The sequence below is a fragment of the Manis pentadactyla genome, chromosome 8 (genome assembly GCF_030020395.1).
Source record: "Manis pentadactyla isolate mManPen7 chromosome 8, mManPen7.hap1, whole genome shotgun sequence".
NCBI lineage: Eukaryota > Metazoa > Chordata > Mammalia > Pholidota > Manidae > Manis > Manis pentadactyla.
This window is the reverse complement of record NC_080026.1, coordinates 129,280,052-129,298,322: the sequence shown is the minus strand read 5'-3', so window position 1 is coordinate 129,298,322 and position 18,271 is coordinate 129,280,052. Positions and strand designations below refer to the sequence as shown.

Here is an 18,271-nt window from a genome sequence, read left to right as displayed (position 1 = left end):
AAAAGGATGCCACGTGGGGCAGGCCGATGGCAGAGCAGTGGCTTGCACATGTGCTGCCAGTCACAGGCTGGGCATACACACATCAGGGCAAGCCAGACACAGGCACCCACAGTGAATGGCCCCTGATTGCCTTCTGTGTGCCTGAACCCTACTGGGAGCAAAGGAGCAGGAGGAGAGAGGCAGAAGAGCCATCTCAGGACAGAGGTCACTAGCCCAAGGTAGGCAGCTGGGACTGTGGGCTGCTGAGTCAGACCACAGAACCGCCTCGGGAGGAGCGGGAGGGGCAGTCTGGCAGGACAGGGAAGGGGTGTCACAGGTGAGAGGAATGACAGGTCGAGCACAGAGGAGGGTTTGGTGGCAAATCCGTCTGGCTGGAGCAGATCCTTGTGCTGGGACAGTAGTCTGGAATGCAAGAGGCAGGCATAGGAACTTTATCCTGCAGGGGATGGGAAATCATTACCTTATACTCTAAAAACAGTTGAGCAGTTCCTCAAAAAGTTAAACACAGAATTTCCCTCTCGGCCAGCAATTCCACTTCTAAGTGTATATACTCAAAAAATTAAAAACAGAGACTCAAAACTGATACTTGTATATCCATGTTCATAGCAGCAGCATTATTCATAGGAACCAAAAGGTGGAAATAATCCAAGAATCCACTGATGGATGAATGGGTAAACAAAATGATGTCTATCCACACAATGGAATATTATTCAGCCATAAAAAGGAATGGAACACTGATACATGCTACAACATGGATGAACCTGGAAAAGATTATGCTCAGTAAAATAAGCCAGACACAAAAGAACAAATATTGTAAGAGTTCCCTTATGTGAACTACCTAAATGGGCAAATTCATAAAGGCAGAAAGTATAACAGAGGTTACCAGGGGCCAAGGGAAGGAAGGAATGACAAATTACTGCTTACTGGGCAGAGTTTCTCTTCAGGATGATGAAAAAGTTCTGGAAATGGATAATGGTGGTATTTGCACAATGTTGTGAATGTAATCAACACCCCTAAAAATGGTTAAAATGGTAAATTATAGGCTATGTATATTTTATTATGCATATACACACACACAATAAAAAGACCAAAAATACCATTCTGAGAGCACCCCTATTGCCAGGCTGCAAATGTGCCACCATATCAGGTAAGGCACTCTGACCATCAGGTAGAGGCCCACCATCCAACACCTGGGAAGGCCTGAGGCACTTCCGGAGAAGCAGGCAGAGCTGAGCACAGCACATTTATTTCCACTCTGTTCTGAGACCCCTAAATAACAGATAATTAAGCAGGTATCAACCTTCAAAGTCAGAGGGAACTGGAAAGCAGAAGACAGCAGACCAGAGTGGTTAAAACCACTTCCAGATGGATGGGTGGGCACCAGCATGGCAGGACAGAGAAAGCTGCCATTCACACTCTTGCAGGTAGTACCAACAAGAAAAACCCCATTTGTGAGCTGGGGACAACAGGTGTGCCAGTCCACTGGCTGAGAAAATTAACTTTGTGTGTCTTCTAGCACCAACTGTTATCAGTGCCTGCAAATACTCAGAGACAAAGCATGCTTGGGGTAATTCATTTCCAAACATAATTTATCTCTGCACCAATATTTTTAAGTCACTTTTCACCTTGACTATAGTTGTTCCACAGAGACATGGAAAAGGCCTCCAAAGTTTAAGGTTCCAATGCTTCCAACACTTGGGTACAGGGCAGGGACTTCCCACTGTCTACAGCTAAAGCTCCCCCCACACCAATTCTCGGATTCAGGGCTTTCCCATTCTGGCCTCAGGGCAACACTGAAGCACCAGATGTGTAGGGTTTTCACAGAGCCGAGTGAAAAAAAGGCCAGGCCATAGGGTCAAAACAGCCAGCAGGAGCCTGGTCATGGGATACATGCCCCCCTCTACCACCACCAGCATGAGGTATGTGCAGACCAACCAACAGCTTCTCCAGCAACAGAACAGAGACTGCAGGCTTTCTCAGGGCTGCTCTCTTTTACACATGCTTCCCTTCCACTTCACTGCCCCCCAGAAGGTGGCACGAGCTTCTCTAGCAAGTGGACTCGCTAATACATCAAGCCACAATTGATGTGCATGTTGGCGTTGGCACGTGGCCTGGACCACAGTCCTGACCCTGCAGGGCTTGAGCTGGCCATAGCCGCAGAATGCCAGGAGGCCGCAGGCCGCCACCACTTGCCCCACAAGAGTAGTGGCATGCTGAGAAGGGTGTGTGCAGACAGGGACGAGAAGCCTTTGCTCTTACACCAGAATCAAGTCTGGCTTAACCATCCCACGCAAACCCCACCAGAAGCACCAAACCTGTTCCCTTTGGGGCCTGCTTTCACCAGAAAATCTGTCCCTCTTGTCCTTTCTTCCCTAGGATGCTGAACTCCACCAGGGACTACCCTGTTCATGTGTCTAGGATGAGCAGCTAGCCCAGGGCTCACCACCTAAGGTGGCCAACAAATGCTGCGTGAGGGGTGGAAGCACTGGGAGGAGGAAGAGAGAAGAGGAGTGTTAATCCACCTCTTCAGGAACACCAGATTCCAGGTCATCCCTTCAGTGGACTCATGTCAATACAGCGGTCAGTCAAGAAATGACCTCGAAGGCATCCAAGCACCCATAAGGAGGTCACAGAAGTTGTCCATCTCTTTAGGGCCTCTGTGAGGCTCTATGGCATTAGATAAGTCAGTCCCTTGCCACACAGCTTGTCAACCCTATAGAAAGTCAATGCATCTGTCGTGACCGGATGGGTCAAAAGCACATATGGACTAGAAGAGGCTGAGTTGCCCCCAATGCTTCTCCAGCACCCCCATGTACAGGGGCGGCCTGCAGAGAGGTGCCACAGCCCAGCGGGCTCTGAGAGAACTGATGGGTGAGACTGGCTCACAAGACCTGTCACTCAGGGCCAACCACAGGGCCATTAGATGAGCTAAGGAACAAAAAGCTACAGGAGAATCACTGGGGAAGCTTATTTAAAACATAGACTCCTTGTGTAGTGGAATAAACACTTCAGAAAACAGTTTGCAATTTTGGAAAAGTTAAATCTGTATCTACCATATTCAGTCATGCCATCCTAGGTATTTACCCAAGAGAAAAGGAAATATATGTCCATAAAAAGACTTATACACAATGTTCCCAGAAGGTTTATTTATAATAGCAAAAAAACTGGAAACAACCCAAATGTCCAAAGAGGTAAGTGGATAAACTAACTGTGGTATATCTATCTGCACAGTGGAATACTACTCAGCAATGAAAAAGAATGAACTATTGCTACATACAACAATATGTATGAATCTTAAAATATTTATCCTGAGTGAAAGAAGCCAGACCAAAAAAAAAAAAAAGTACTTACTGTATGAATCCATTTATAGAAATCTCTAGAAAATGTCAACTCATCCATAGTAACAAAAAGTAAGATGAGTGGTTACTTGGTGTCAGAAGTAGGGAAGGGAGGGTTGGGTGGGGAGAGAGTATAATGGAGCATCTGAAAACTTTCAGGGGTGACGGAGATGTTCACTACTTGTTTGTGGTGGCAGCTTCCAAGGTATAAGGCTATGTCCCAAACTTCTCAAATCATATACTATAAATACATACAGTTCACTGTCTGTCAGTTATACCACATTAAAGTGGCTTTGAAAGAGTGCAGATTCCTGAGTGCCAGCTTGGAGTGTGGAAGCCAGCTGTGGTGGGTGTTCAGAGGAGAGGAAAGGGGTGCGGGTGCAGGCCTTCCCCGAGAGCCCGGAGCAGAGTGGGGATGACCGTCTGCGGGGACCCATGGCATCTGCCTCCACTGCCACCTCCACTGGTTTACAGAGTACACACAGGAATTATGTCTCGACATCATCAATTATCCCTCCTGGGAAAGTGTGCAGATGTCATTATTTTTGTTTTGACATCTGGAACCCCTTCAAGTCCTCCAGAACTAGTTTGGAGAACTATTGGGAAGTGAACAGTTCACAAAGGCAGCCAGTTGCTCAGTGTCTACGCCGTGTTGTCATGGCCTGAGAGCTCTCTTGTGGGTCTGGCTGAACTGATCCAGGTGTCAGTGACCCATGGACCATGTCCAGCAAGAGGATTCCAAGCCACCTTCGGGACCCATCACCACCTAATTCTTCACTTGAGAACATTTAGGTTAAAGATTTTTTTACCAGATGAGACTAAAACCTGTCATGTGATCCAGAGGTCTGGCCAAGTAATGATAAATTTTCCCGAGTCACAAGGACAAGGGGTGGAAATATGACCATCAGGGGACTCCAGCTCGATTTCTAATAAACTTCAAGGTCAGGCTAAATGTTAGGCCTGACATTCTTCCAATTATATCTGCTTGTATATTTACTTTGTGGGTCTTTCTTTTTCTTTCTCTTCTCACTTACATGCTGAGGCACAAAGGAAGACAGGAAAGAAACTTGCCAGAACACTAATGGTTGGTGGTCGTTGCTCTCTGTAGAAAATTTTCTGTAATATGATTATGTCACTTTTTTAAAAAGGGAGCTTCTAGGTTGGTGAATATGTGGAGATTTGGGGGAATGGTGTGCGTAGAGAGCATGGAAGCTCCCCACCCTTTCCCCATACATTGCCCTACGCATCTCTTCCATTTGGCTCTTCCTGAGTTATACCCTTTTATAATAAACTGGTAACCTAGTCAGTAATAAAAAACAAAACAAAACACACATCATACTATAAACTTCATTTGCCAATAAATTGGTATAGAAGTGATGAATAGTATAATAAAAATTGACCATTGTTTAAATCTTGTGAACTGCAACAAGCTGTGGGCTGTTCACGGAAGAGCCGAGATTAGAAGTTAAGACTCGGATTCAAAAACAGAAACAGGCTCGTATGTACAGAGAACAAAACTGGTGGTTGCCAGAGAGAAGTGGGGTGAGGAGATGGGTAAAATAGGCAAAGGGGATTAAGTACAACTTCCAGTTATAAAATAAATAAGCCACACGGATGAAAAGTACAGCAGGGAAAGTATGGTCAATAATATTGTGATAACTTTGTATGGTAACTATACTTACTGTGGTGAGCACCTCGTAATGTACACCAATGTCAAATCCCTATGTTGTACACCTGCGAGTACTATAATATTGTGTGTCATCTATACTTCAATTCATAAATACATAAATAAGAGAAAAAAAAGACTTGGGCTCAGATCTCAGTTTGGCCCTAACTAGCTGTGAGCTGTTAGGCCCTCTGCTCACCCTCTCTGGATCTTCGTTTTCTCCTAAGTAAAAGGGGGGCTGCATTCTCCCCAAAGTCCCTCCCTGCTTGGACAGTCTGGGACTCATCTCACATCCAGCTGGAGTCTCTACCACAGTCTGCTAGCTGTGCTGCTGAAATGTCAAATGCGATTTCAAGAAAAACAAAAAATACCCTCTCATTTCACTTTAAAAATTCATCCTGTCTAATAGGATCTGAGCCACACACCTTCCCAGCATAGGCCCAGCATATCCTATCTCTGAAGCTAAATGTGTGTGAAATGTCAATCTGGCAATAGGAAGAAGGACACCTTCTTCGAACCCCAACAGGGGGATTCTCCGAAACTATGGGACTGCTGTGGAAAGCTCGGTCCCTGTCTCCGACCTTAGCACTGCCCAGCAGGACGTCTGCAGCCCTTCTTCTCCTGTCTGATGCTGGCGCTAAGGGCAGAATACCCACTTTTACACACGCTCATGCCTCTCCCCCAGCAAATGGTGCATTTTTTACTCCAATGAGTAATTGCTGAATGCCTTCCAAAAGCACCCATCTAATTTCTTGGCATCTCATTGGGATCATCAGCCAGAAGAGCAGCAGACAACAAGCACAGCATGTTGTGACTTAAAAAACCACCGCAGCCGAAAAAAATTCCGCCTTGAAGAACTCAGACTTGACCCCAGTTTCTAAGGTCATCACATCACAGGAAGTAAAGGGTTCACCATATGTTTTCTTCCTCTGTCTCAAGTCTCCTTCACAAGGAAGTTTAAATAATGAAACACAATGTAAAGGACTGGCTGTCTCCAGGAAGTGGTAACACGATCAGTGGTCACAGATTCAATCCTGCCCGGAGTAAAGGAACCTCTCCTAGGTTGCCCTGATCTGTTTACAACAGGTTAGACACAGGTCACATTCGCGCAGCCAGTTCAAAACATGGCTTGGAGAAGAGAAACCGAAGATGCTGGTGAACTGGGTGCCCTTGTCACTTGGCTCTGAGCGCTCTCAGTGACCCTCAGGACCACTGCTCCCCACTCTGGGTGATGGTCACACCCATGAAGACGACAAGGGGAAGAGCCTCCACCTACTGAGTCTCACCAGTGTGCCAGTACCTATGCTCCCGGTGTACCTCGGTCCATCTCACCCAGCAGAGGTGGGCACTATTATTAGCCCATTTTACAGGCAAGGAAACTGAGAGCCTGAGGAACCTGGCATGTGGCCTGGCCATAATTCAAATTTCAGGTTCTCAACTGCTTTGTAATACTGCTCTCCCCAAGAAACTTTACATTAAAATGATCTTTGCATTTCCACAGCAACTTCCTTGTAACAATAGGAACCTGCAGCCCACGGAAGCCAGGAGATTTGCCCAAGGCCACCTAGCAAGAGCTGGAATCCATGCGGGATGTGGATGCCGACTCCTCTGCGTGTTCTTGAGATCCACCCGGAGGGAAGCAGCCCTTTTAAAGAGCTCAAGAGCCCGTTGGCCAAGGGCACAGAGAAACCTGAAAGTGCAGCCTCCTCCTGCAGGCAAACATGCTCCCCTTGCCTCCAGCTGCGCTGACAGTCTGGAGAGGAAACACCCAGCCTGAGCTTCAGGAGGCACAACAGCGTCACCAGAAGAACCAGAACCATCCAACAACAGCCACGGAGAGAGACCTGCCCTGTGTGCCCCAGGTTTCCGAAGACCCAGACACAATTTACAATGCCAGGGTGACATGCAGAATCAGTGGGCCGGCCGCCTTTGAAGGAAGCACAGCCACAAGTGCCTAATAAAGCCACAGAAAGAATGTTACTCCTGGCAACTCTCTCCACACATGCTTCTCCCTTCCATGTGCAGCCACACTCTGAAATATTTACCACTTGTTGGCTCCTATCTTCGAGCCCTGTCAGGGTTGGACATCTCAAAGATCAGTGTGGTTTGTGTCCCCGTGTCAGTGGCCTCCTGTGCCCATGTTACAATCTGGGTGTGGGCAGTGCCTGGGTCCCGCTCCTCAGCCATGTGGCTGAGTGAGAACCAGTCCCCGAAAGGATATCAATGATTAACCAAGTCCCACTTCAAACCAAGCACCTCAGGGCTCTCTCACTCAGGACATATGCCCAGCCCTCACTACTGTAGCTGAAGAAAAAAAGGACATATAGAATCAGGGGAAGGCTACCCAAAATCTCAACAAGAGACAGATGATGGTGAAGCCATTGAAAAGCCCTAGGTTTTAGGAGAGAGCAGGAGAAAGTCTAGATGACTTCAGGTTTAGTAATGACTTTTTACATGGTGAACAGGTTCTTACATGGTGAACAGTTAAAGGGCAGTCATATCACAGAAACTTTCGGTTTTGATCACACATCATGAACTATAAACAATCAAGTCAGATATGATTATTCATTTGATTTTTATACTTGATTTATATGTGACTCCCACATTTCTCCCTTATTTTTTTTTTAAATAAAATGCTGAAGTGGTAGGTAGATGCAAGATAAAAATAGAAAGCATAATTTAGTAGTAATGACTTTTTAGATACAATACCAAAGACATGATCCATGAAAGAAATGATTGCTAAACTAGACTTCATTAAAATTAAACACTTCTACTCTATGAAAGTTAATATCAAGAGAATGAGAAGACAAGCCACAGACCGGGAGAAAAATACTTGCACAAGAAATATCTGAGAAAGGACTGCTACCCAAAATATATAAAGAACTCTTAAAAGTTAACAGTAAGAAAATAAACAACTCCACTAGAAAAAGTGCCAACAACCTTAACAGACACTTCAACAAAGAAGATATACAGATGGTAAATTAATGTATGAAAAGGTGCTTCATATCATAAATCATCAGGGAAATGCAAATTAAAACAACAGTATGATACCACTCCTCACCCATAATATTGGCCAAAATCTGGAGCACTGACAACACCAAGTGCTGAGGAGGATACAGAGCAACAGGCGCTCTCATTCATTCCTGGTGGGAATGCAAAATGGTGCAGCTACTCTGGAAGACAGTTTAGCAGTTTCTTACAAAACTAAGCACACTCTTACCAAATGATCAAGCAATTGCACTCCTTGTTACTTACTCAAAGGCAAAAACTTATGTCCAAACAAAAATCGGCACACGGATATTTATAGCAGCTTTATTCAGACCTGCCAAAGCTTGGAAGCAGCCAAGATGTCCTTCATTAGGTGAACAAATAAATAAACTGTGGTATATCCTGACAATGGATTATTCAGCGCTAAAGAGAAATGAGCAATCAAGCCATGAAAGGACATGGGGGAACCTGAAGTGCATATTCCTAAGTGAAAGGAGCCAGTCTGAAAAGGCTACAGACTGCATGACTCCAACTATACTACATTCTGGAAAAGGCGAAACTATGGAGACATAAAACGGGCAGTGGCTGCCAGGGGTTACAGGGAGGGAGCGATGAACAGGCAGAACACAGAAGCCTTTTAGGGCAGTGAACCTAGTCTGTATGGTACTCTAATGGTGAATACTTGTTATTATACATTTGTTCAAACCCACAGAATGTACAACCCCAAGAGTCAACCCTAAAGTGAACCAAAGCCTCTGAGTGATAATGATGTCTCGGCGCAGGTCCATCAGCTGTAACAGATGTACAAATCTAGTGGGGCAATGGGGGAAGCTGTGCACGTTTAGGGACAGTGGGTATATAGGAACTGCCTGAAGCTTCCTTTCAATTTTGTTGTGAACTTAAAACTTCTCTTAAAAAAACAGTCTTCAGAAAACAAATCTAAGTATATGGTTCAGCCACTATACCACCATCAAACAAACCCCAAAACCAGACTTAAAAAGTAGGCAGCCAATGGGGATGAAGCCTGGAAAAATAAGTCCTACCCTGCAGGTCTCAGCAGTGGCCCTCCTGCAAATGTGGTCTGAGGTGCCAATGCCTCAGGCAGCCTGGGCAGGCTTGAGAAAGCCCGGGGCTGGCACCGTACCCCCAACATCCATGACGGCCACATGGACTGCTCATGGACGAATTTACTTTAAATCCTTTTAAAATGGTCATATGAATTCTGCATACTTTTGAAGTCACCCACTTCTGATATTTATGACCTGCTGTACCAAGGCAGGCAGCAGAATCCCACGGTGGAGCTCCATTTGGAAGGGAGCACGTCAGAGTGCTCCAAAGGGAGTGCCAGAGTCCCCCTGGCACTACTCGCTTCAGAACAGGTGCCCGTGAATGTGCCTCAACATCATCTCCTTGGAGTTTAGGGTGGAGCCACCAAGGGCCTTCCAGAAATCCATACCTTCTGTCCACAACTCCATACAATTTTCTCTCCAATTGGGTCTTTAAAACTGGCTAAAGTGACCACCAGTTTAGTTGTGCTCATACTAGGAGGCACGAGGGCGGCCACATACATGGTGTGGAAGGGGAGTATTACCTCTGGTTCTGCACGAGATCCTGGAATGTCAGATCAGAAGGGACTTTGAAGGCTGCTGCTTCCCTATCCCTACCCAGGGACCACCCAGCTTCTGGAAACAGGAATCCACTCTCTCCAGGGCAGCTCAAGTCCCTCTAGAATGGCCTTGCTTCCTGTCACTCTAGTTCCATGAGATGGACCACAAACAACACAGACAATCCTGAACATCTGACAGGGTCAGGCCTTGAGATGCTTAAAGACTGTGACCATGTCCTCTGCTCCCTACCCCCATCCCTCCAGTTTCTTTAAGACTCTATTGTATTTCCACTGCCCTTTCTAAGGATACCAACCACCACCACCTTGTGCTGGCTCTGGTGCCAAGCCCTCCCTAGTACCTTACAAATATGGGTGCAGCTAATGCTCACAGACCCCTATGAAATAGGGATTTCACATGTTTAGTTTCACAGATGAGAAATATTCAGAGATGATTAAGTACCATGTCCAAGGTCACAAACTGATAAGAGCAGGAGCCAGGGTGAAAACCCAGGTGTGTCCCGTTTGGCATCCATGTCTTAGGTACGGTCCTATTCAGCCATGCATCAAGGTAGAAGTTCAGACCATTTAGGATGAGCAGACCATCACCACTGCAATCCAGAAGGATCACATCATTCTACGGTGATGAACTCTTTGATTCCTCTTCTAGGTCAAGTGAATTCACAGGAAAGCCTTTCCCAGTAGGGTCTCTGAAGAGAATCCACAAAATGGCCCAACAGACAAATAATGAGAGCACCCAGCACAGATTAGCGCCAGGCTGTGTACCAGATGATTCTCAAATCATCCAAAATCCAAACCCCCTCTCTACAGCCCCCCAACAAACCGATGAAGTAGGCACTGTTGTTACATGTGTCAGGTGAGCAAATTCCCCAGAGTCACACAGCTGATAAAAGTGCTGGGGCAGGGACTCAACCGGAACTAATCAACTTTTCAAGTGCAGGTTTCCCCCTGAAAGTCAGGGCCCACGCTGTCCCCCATTGTCATAGCTGGCAAGCGAGCCTCAGCTCTCAGAAGCCAGGGTTGCTGGTGAGTCATTTACAAGTTCTGGACCATCCCAGGTCTTTGGGCTCAAGGAGCTGGTGACTCAGTGCAGCCGCCCTGTCCAGGGCTCGAGATTTCTCCTTGTCAGCACACAGATCTGTATATGCTAAATGTCTGTTTACTAGAGCAAAACAAAGAAGTCCATGCAGGCGAACAAAATCTGTAGGAAACACATTGTTTCAGCAAGTCACTGGGGTGGCAAACAATGAAGAGATAGGCCACACAGAGATCTCTGCAAAGAGAAACTGCCTTGCAGTTCCCAAACCTGCAGACCCTCTGCTTGTGCTGGCAGTGGGGGTAGGAGGTGGGGGGGAGGAACGAGACCCTAAGAGGCGAGGCCAGTGACCGTGAGGCCATGGGCCTCTGCGGCGCCTCTCTGAATGACCAGTGCCCCAAAGGGTGTGGAGGATGTGGCCGAACATGTGTGACCAGGGTGGGGCTTCCGGCCAACACTCCATCCCACACAGTGGTGTTAACGGGGTTAGTTGGCGCCTCCCCAGGGTCCACAGTCCTATCTGACAGCCTGAGCTTAGGGAAGTGCCCGTCTGCTATTCAACAACTTCTAGGCGGCTCCTGTTATTATTATTAACAAAGATAAGATTACAACTAATAATAACACTCATGACATTTAAATGCATTTTATCCTGCTCTCTTAGGTAGGATAGAGTTCAAATTCCACATTTGTATTGCTCCAGAAGCTGAGCATGCCAATTCACCCAAACGCAATAAAATTTCCAGAGCCTTCTTAAGAACTGAGTTTTTTTTTGAAGTAGTGTGCCAGACACACTGCAGTCTGAGCTACTAGAGGGAAAATGCCTCTGGTTTGACTTAAAACCATACTTGACTCTCAAGTTCACACCTCTCAAAAGAAACCTCTGAAAATCTCCTTGACACCCTCCCTACCCCCACTAATTCAGGCATTTGCCCAGCGTTTGCAGATCTCTTGAAAACCAGGCTGGTGCTACGGATTCCATGGTGGGCATCACAGACCGGGTCCAGAGAGCAGCTTATGGTCCAGTTGGGGCCATGGGCCACACACAAGTACACCAACAAATGCACAACTGCTAATGTTGGTAATAGGGAAAGAAATGAACAGTGCTGTGATTAAGAATAATGGGTCAGCAGTGGTCCTCAAAGGAGCCTAGCTACTCAGCACAGCAAATGGGGCCTCCTGAGAAGGTGAAGTTCATACCAGACAGTGAAGGTCAACATTGCAGGCCTAGTGCCGGCGCGCCTCTTGCAAAATGGTTCAGAGAGCAGACCTGGGTAACTCACATCAGTCCAGATCACCTCTACAGGATTAAAGCAAGTAGTCCCAGAACAGGCACCCTCAACGATGGGAGCCCTTGCTCTCCTCACAGAGTCAAATGCACAACTGTTGTGACTGCGATGATTCCTAGAGCACATGCTAAGGGGCTGCAGGACACTCTCAGGAAATCCCTTCTTTGGGGACTGGGTCCTGGGCATGCCCACCTGTCCCATTATTCCTGTTCTCAAGCAAATCACATGACTTGTCAGAGAAGAGGCCACGTGCCACAGCAAGCAAGCAGGTGTCAGGTCTACAAACTTCCTGAGAAGAGTCCCTCTTTGTTTAGAAATGATGCCTGCTTGCTTCTATGTTCCCATGAGAGAACAAACAGAAACTTACCTGAAAGAGTGCAGAATAAAGTAAAAGTTGCCATCTGCCTATGACCAAGGCCCCACTTCCACCATGAAGAGGGGCCAGAATACCATCCCCCATGAAGGGTGGGCTCCTGGGTCCACAGGGACTCAGCTGCCAGATGATGGCCCCCCTTTGTTACCAACACCCAATCATCCCAGGGGTGAGGTCAGCTGGGGCTCAGGCCTCTGCAGGTAACGAATGAACCCCATCTTCAGAGCCCGATCAGCATTCTACAAGGATCAGAGGGACAGTATAACTGAGCCATTCCTTGTCTTTCTTCCCTGTCTTCAGATGATGAGGATGATGACGATGCGAACTACCAGCACTGCCTCTTATGCCAATGGCCCGTGCTTAGTCAGCATTTATCAGGTGCCATGTGTAAATGATTTAAGTATCAAAAACTCTATTATTCAATTATCCCCACTTTACAGATGCAAACACAAGAGGCTCAGAGACATTAAGTAAGTTGCCTGAAGTCACATTCTAATTGTAGAAGAACCAGTATTCAAGCCCAGGCCACCAGGGCCTTCCAACCACAAACTCACACACACATCCTTTTATGCAATGAAAGCAGCGAAGGGTGGTCTAGCTCACTGATGGGGCTACACTAAAGGAGGCACTACCACCTCGATGCACTGATCCTCTGACATTGGGACCATCTGCTGAGACCAGCACACGGGGTCTGCCCAGAGGCAGAGGGAAGCCAAGTTGGGACTTCCCATATAGTGAATTCACTGCTCTGCACAGAAAAACACTGCACTAGATTTTGTTTTTTAAATAACCTAATTATTTCTACCTAACTAACACAACAATCATTTGAAAGGTGACTTTGCTAATTCAACTTTCCCATATTCTGCTTCAGAAGTAGGTGAGAGAGAAACAAAGGCAGAGAGTTCCTCCATGCAGGAGCACACATGTGGGTATGGGCGAGGCTGGGGGGAAGAACAGGGGTGGGGTTGGCACCAGTCATCTCTACCCTGTTCTTTGCCACCTAGTGACACACCCTGCAGGTCCCTAACCTGGGCAGAGGACACTCACATGGGGATCAACACATACAAGTTCTCCTCTTCCTTGTTTCTGCAGAAATTCAGTCAGTTTTCATTCATATTCTCAGGGGAACCCATTTCCCACAAGGCAGCACCTAGGACTTGGGGCCCGGCTGGGCAGAGGGGTGGGGAGGATGTTTTCCAATGCTCCGGCAGCCTGCCCAATCGGATGTTACCATCTGTGTGGCTGAGATGGGGCAAAGCTCGCAAAAATCACAAAAAAAAGGTAGCTTTGAAGAATCCCAGAGGCCAGCTAATCTGACCTCTTCACTTCACGGAAGACAAGCCTCCAGCCCCACAGGTAGTTTTTGGACCTGCTTCCTACAAAACCTAAGACTGACCAAGTGTGTCTTTGAAGTGCACCACAGACGCACCTTCTTGGAGCAGCAGGATGAGTTCAGCTTGGTCCTGCCACACAGTGGCTGAAAGACCATGAGCAGCTTCTCCTAGGTGGGGGGCAGGGGTGCACTACACCATCCCCCCATCAGCCTCACCTTCACTTCTGCACCTCCTGATTTGTCAGCTAGAAATGCCAATCACGTGCCTGCCTGGACAGGGATGGATGCCTAACCAAGACACTCCCATCACTTGGCTGGTTGGCTCTGTAGCCTGGAGATGACAGAGGAGCTCTCTGTCCCGGGGACCCCAAGGGCTCAGGGCACTCAGCTGTAGGGACATGAGAGCCACATGATCATACAGTCTGGGAGACAAGGCTGCCATGTTGGGTCAGGTACTAAGTCACCAAGCAGCCACTGAAATAGGGGGAAAAAACAGTCTTTGCTTGATATTTTCCAGTCCATTTTGAATCCTTATGGGGACTATCTTGAGATGCCTGTTGTATCTGTGTACGAACCTCACTCTTCTTGGAGTTGGCTCTAATGGGGCTTCCCTCCCTGAGACCAAACCAGCCTAAATGGAGCTCAAGTAGGGCCTGCTGGTGCATAAAAGCCCACGCGTGAGTCCAGTGCACTGAGCGGAACAGAGAGGCCAGCTGAGAACACAGGCAGTCCCTGTAGGTCAGAGTGACAAGCCCAGCCCAGCTGCCCTGGTGTGATCATCGACCAGAGGGTCTGCAGCACCCCTGCTGCACCTAGACCTGGACTAGAGGGGATGAGAAGGTCTGAGAAATGCTGAAATCAGAGCAGTATGCCACAGAAAGGAAGAGAAAGCCTGTTTCATGGCATAGGTCCAACTCCTGGCGGCCCATGAGATTACCTGGGGCCACAGGGTCAGCTTTCCAAACCACTAGTTTTCCATATTAAAATCTTCTATGGCTCCCCATGCTAAAGGCCTACCCCGTCACTGAAGCATGCAGCACTGGCTTGAGTCTCCTGCCAGCTCAGCTCCTTCTTTCCCACCTGGCATTACCCTCCCCACCGCCCCCGCCACCAGCAGCCTGAGGATCCCTGAACAGCCTTGCTCTTTCACACCATAGCCTTAAAGGGAGGGCACAAAGGCCACCATTATGTGACCTGGTCTAAGACTTGCCTCTCAACTTACCACCACCCTCAATCCCTAAATCAGGATACAGTTGGCTTAGCCTCCAGTCCCTTGCCAGCCTGAGGGGAGGGTTGTCCAGCCCCTGGTGGAAATCCCTTGTCTGGCCAAGATAAGAGGGCCTGCAGCTCATCCTCAGCTTACCCAGCAATTGTGAGCCCAGCCCCCAGACTGGTATGCTGGCAGGAGGGACCATCTAAACCAGGGCCAGATAAAAAAAAACCTGATGCAGGTATTTTTGAATTTCAAAGCCCCACCGTGAAAACTGAAGATCAAAGAGACACATCAAGAGACCATAGCTGCTCAGGGTGCCCCTGACCAGGGAAAAGGGAGTAGGTCCTGTTAGAGGATAAATGTCAGTTTAGTCTATCCAGCGCCCCTCCCTCTGCTGCAGAAATGTCCTGCTCCAACTCACTACACTATACTGCCAGTCCACGCCCTGCCATCTGCATATGACTTGTAGACGCCCAACCCCTGTTCACAGTGATCAATTCCAGGTATGGACATAAAACCCAAGACTGATCAGCAGGCTTTAATGATGTTTGATAGATGGGTGCTGGGACAGGAAGTCTTTCTTTCTTGGGGGATGGCAAATATTAAGGATATACAGCCGCTGGCCATCTTTCCCATGATGGAGAAAGAGATGAGCTGTGGCAGGAAAGAAAGAGGCCAACGCTCAGAGAGAAGCAGTGCCAAGAGCTTTGGAAGAGGAGACAGTAAACGGAGAGGGACAATCACCAGAAGGACAGAACTTTAGCCCCACCCAGGACTAAACTCCCAGACATGTGACCACAAATTCCCTGGGCCTGGTTAGTTCGCTGTTTGCTTCCATCAAGCTAAGTGGAGATGCGCTTCTGTGACCTGTAACGGAAACTGGCAGACCTGATCATAGCCGCCTAGCTGGGATCCAAAGAACCAAGCCGCACAATGACGTGGCAGTAAATGGAACTGCGCTGCATGCAGGTAGTTGACTTGACAGCCGATATAGAACCTCTTGGGGCAAGAAGCCACATTTGAGAAAAGCACTGCTGTGAGTGTGTCTCCTCGCCCTGCTTCCTGTCATCTCCCTCAGAATGTATATTATGGAAACAGAAAGGACTCACAATTAGTAACCAACTAGGTTTTAATACTTGGGGGAAGAAGGGAAAGAAAAGGGAACAAGAAATGAATATTGGAGGGAAAAAAGCCAAGAGCATGATGGAGAAGACCTTACTCCCTCCTTAGCCTAGGGCTCAGCCTTTGAGGCCAGAAAAGGTTAAGAATCACATATTCCTGTTTTGCAAACTGATGGGTCTCTAGAACAGTATTCTAGGAGATGCCAAGAGATGGTAAACAGACATGCACACACGTGGGATTCCATGTTCAAGCAACTTTGGAAAACCTGACTTAAACAGTGAAAAAAAAAATATATTTTTTGTTCCTCTGACTTCTCAGAGCCTTTGATATAAGAATATGCATTGGGAATATCCTAGTAAGCAGTATTTCCCAAAATATCTGACCATAGGACCCTTTTTTTTTCAGCTACACCTATTACTATCTCCTGCAATGGTGTTCCAGGGGGACATTTATTAGATCTAATCAAAACTCCATATTTACAGACAAAGAAACCAATACTCAGAAAAAATGTGTTTCTCTGTTAAAGGTCACAAAACACACAGATTAGTGGCATTGCTTGAGTAAGAGCCCTAGTTCCTAGAAAGCCTGTCAATGCTCCCTGAAGCTCCATTTCATTATGACTCCAAAAGAATTGAAATCAGGCATCTCTTGGTCAATTCCTGGAGCCGAGGCTAAGTAATATTAAAACGTACGTTTCAAGACATTTGCATATAATCTTCAGGCTGTACAGAACCTACTTTGACTCTGACTTCAGAAATACACACTGCCATTAGGAACACCACACATGCCTCTGAATTCCAAGAGAGATCCAGCCCTACTTCCCGGTGGACCCAGTCAGCTACTAAGCATCCCCATGTGTGAAGGGAAATAGCAGTAACTCACACACATGCACTTGACAACTCAAAACAGGTGTAGTGCAAGATGTCAGCATGAGTTTACAGAATTCAAGTGAGCTTCTGAGTATAAAATGTAATATGTCAAGGTAGCCTCATAATAGAATCATACCAACATATCATGGGGTCAATTTTAACTTCATTACCTAAAATGATGGTATTTCCAATGTTTGAAGCAGATGGGGAAGAAGAGTTTAAAAGAGTCAGAATCAGAATCATAAAGACTCTGAATCAAGAATTAATTGGTTTTTAAAAAACTAGTCTCAAGAGAATGTTCTATCACATTGCATGCTAGCAAGAAGAGGCCACGGTCCCTTCTAGGCTCCTAGAACTGTGCTGTCCAGGACAGTAGCCACTAGTCACTATATGGATTTAAATGTTAATTAAAATTTAACTCAATTAAAAATTCCACTCCTCAGTAGCACTAACTACATCTCAAGTGCTCAACAGTCACATGTGCCTATGGCTACAGTACTGGGCTGCACAAACATACAGAACATTTCCATCATTGGGGAAGGTTCGGTTGGACAGGGCTGCTCCAAACTCTCTGACTCACCTCTCTGGTCCCAGCTGACTGGCCCAGGCCGAGCCACCTCACCCAAGGGCAGCAATGGATGGTCAGAGTGACCTAAATTAAGGGCTTTGCCCAGTAGGAAGACAGTGACTAACTCACGAACCCATTTCTCTGGGGAGTTGGAACTCAACAGTCAGTTAGCTGGTAGCAGGAACTTGAAACACACAAACGAAGAAATCATACAGCAGAGAAGGAGCCACAGGCAGACAGTGCCATGCTTGAAGGGGGGGCACAGGAGCTTGCCTGGCCCCTTAGGGGGAAGAGCACTCAGGGGCGTGTTCTGTCTTGTTTCTCAGAGTTCCCAGCGGGATAGAGTGTGTTTCCCAGAATGGTAACTTGCTTGATGGCAACACTCTTTACTGGCTTCCTTCCTTCTCCTCCCATGTCTCCGCTCCCCTGCTGGTGTTTCCTGGGACCACCCCCAAATAAATCACTTACACTCACAGCACTGCCTAACAGTCTAGTGGGGGAAACCCCAAGTGAAACAGGTAAGGTAAGCAGAATGAGTCGTTGTTCCTTGCAACTGAAAAGGCCAAGCACATATTGGCTTTGATCAGTTTGGGGAACTAGAATGTAATAAAAGATATGAACACCCTTACATCACCGGTGGGAATGCAAAATGCTGCAGCTCTTTGGGAAACAGCTTGGAAGTTTCTTATAAAGTTAAACATACACTTACCATATGAGCTAGCAATCTCACTCCTAGATATTTACCCAAGGGAAATGAAAACTTATGTTCATACAAAAAGCTGTTCATGAATGTTTATAATGGCTTTATTCATAATCACCATAAATTGGAAACAGTCCAAATGTCCTTCAACTAGG

General features: G+C 47.0%; 1 protein-coding gene across 5 annotated transcripts in view; it reads right to left on the bottom strand.

The window, feature by feature from the left end:
- The window catches only part of GRK5 (G protein-coupled receptor kinase 5), a 204,280-nt gene that overhangs the window by 147,195 nt on the left and 38,814 nt on the right, over window positions 1–18,271 (bottom strand). The window contains exon 2 of one of the 5 annotated variants that reach the window (XM_057506389.1): window positions 925–959. The exons of the other annotated variants lie outside the window; for them this stretch is intronic. The gene's annotated coding sequence lies outside the window, so the exon portion shown is untranslated. The remainder of the gene's footprint in view (window positions 1–924; window positions 960–18,271) is intronic. 5 annotated transcript variants of the gene reach the window in all.